Raw genomic sequence first — 1,454 nt, 5'->3', positions numbered from 1 at the left:
GCTAATTTTTTGTATTTTTAGTAGAGACGGGGTTTCACCATGTTGACCAGGATGGTCTCAATCTCTTGACCTCGTGATCCACCCACCTCGGCCTCCCAAAGTGCTGGGATTACAGGCTTGGGCCACCGCGCCCGGCCAAGACCACAATAATTTAAGGAAGAAAAAGAAGTCTACTGTGGCCAACACGCAGAGGTAGGAAGGTGGTATGAGATAGGAAAAGGAGAAAAATTCAATTCAGGCAGGGCTTTACAGGCTAGATCAAATACTTTGATCTTTAGCGTAAGAGTAATAGTGCATAGTCAAATTTTCAATAATTACGCCGGGCGCGGTGGCCCAAGCCTGTAATCCCAGCACTTTGGGAGGCCGAGGCGGGTGGATCACGAGGTCAAGAGATCGAGACCATCTTGGTCAACATGGTGAAATCCCGTCTCTACTAAAAATACAAAAACATTAGCTGGGCATGGTGCGTGCCTGTAATCCCAGCTACTGAGGAGGTTGAGGCAGGAGAATTGCCTGAACCCAGGAGGCGGAGGTTGCGGTGAGCCGAGATCGCGCCATTGCACTCCAGCCTGGTTAACAAGAGTGAAACTCCGTCTCAAAAAAAAAAAAAAAAATTTTTTTTCAATAATCACTATAGCTTCATAGCTTCAGGGAGGAGAAGGAGAAGATCCATAAAGTCCAGTTGGAATGTTATTGCAGTCATCTAGGTTAGAGATGATTATTGACAGAATAGATGAAAAACAGTGGATGAATATTAGGAAATTAAAACCAGTAGGTTGGGTGCTGTAATCCTAGCACTTTAGGAGGCCAAGGTGGGAGAATCACTTGAGGTCAGGAGTTCAAGACCAGCCTGGCCAACATGGTGAAACCCCATCTCCACAAAAAATACAAAAATTAGCCAGGCGCGGTGGCGCATGCCTGTAATCCCAGCTACTTGGGAGGCTGAGGCAGGAGAATCCCTTGAACCAGCAGCAGAGGTTGCAGTGAGCAGAGATTGCACTAGTGCACTCCAGCCCAGGTGGCAGAATAAGTGAGACTCTGTCTCAAAAAAACAAAACAAAAACAGTATATCTTACTGATGATTTGAATATGTACATCGAGGGAGAAAGAGGTATAGAGTGATTCCTCAGTTTTAATTTTGAACCTGGACAGAAGGTAATGCTAGTCATTGAGAAAAGAAACTTTCAAGGAGAATCAGTTTTAGAGGCCCAGAGATTGTGAAGATCCTAAATTCTAAAACGGCCATGTTTGCCCCTGGTTGGCCATTTGAAGCTGATTGGTTAAAGAAAAAAGATACTTGACAATTAGGAGACTCCAACAAAACAGCTGGGCCTCTGTCCAGTTACCATATAGTGATTTCTACCCTATACAGTGATTTCATCCTTTCAGATGAAAAACCCACCTATACACACAACTTCCAAATAACTTGTTAGGGCTTCACTCTTAAGTTAAAA

The 1,454-nt window shown here is 44.3% G+C and overlaps 1 protein-coding gene across 2 annotated transcripts in view; it reads right to left on the bottom strand.

Moving 5' to 3' along the window:
• Positions 1 to 1,454, bottom strand: part of KNL1 (kinetochore scaffold 1) — a 41,868-nt gene that overhangs the window by 9,484 nt on the left and 30,930 nt on the right. The gene's annotated exons all lie outside the window — the stretch shown is intronic.

This window comes from Cebus imitator, unplaced genomic scaffold (genome assembly GCF_001604975.1).
Source record: "Cebus imitator isolate Cc_AM_T3 unplaced genomic scaffold, Cebus_imitator-1.0 Scaffold70, whole genome shotgun sequence".
In the NCBI taxonomy this organism is placed as follows: domain Eukaryota; kingdom Metazoa; phylum Chordata; class Mammalia; order Primates; family Cebidae; genus Cebus; species Cebus imitator.
Note: the sequence above shows the minus strand (reverse complement) of the source record. Positions and strands in the feature narration are given on the sequence as shown.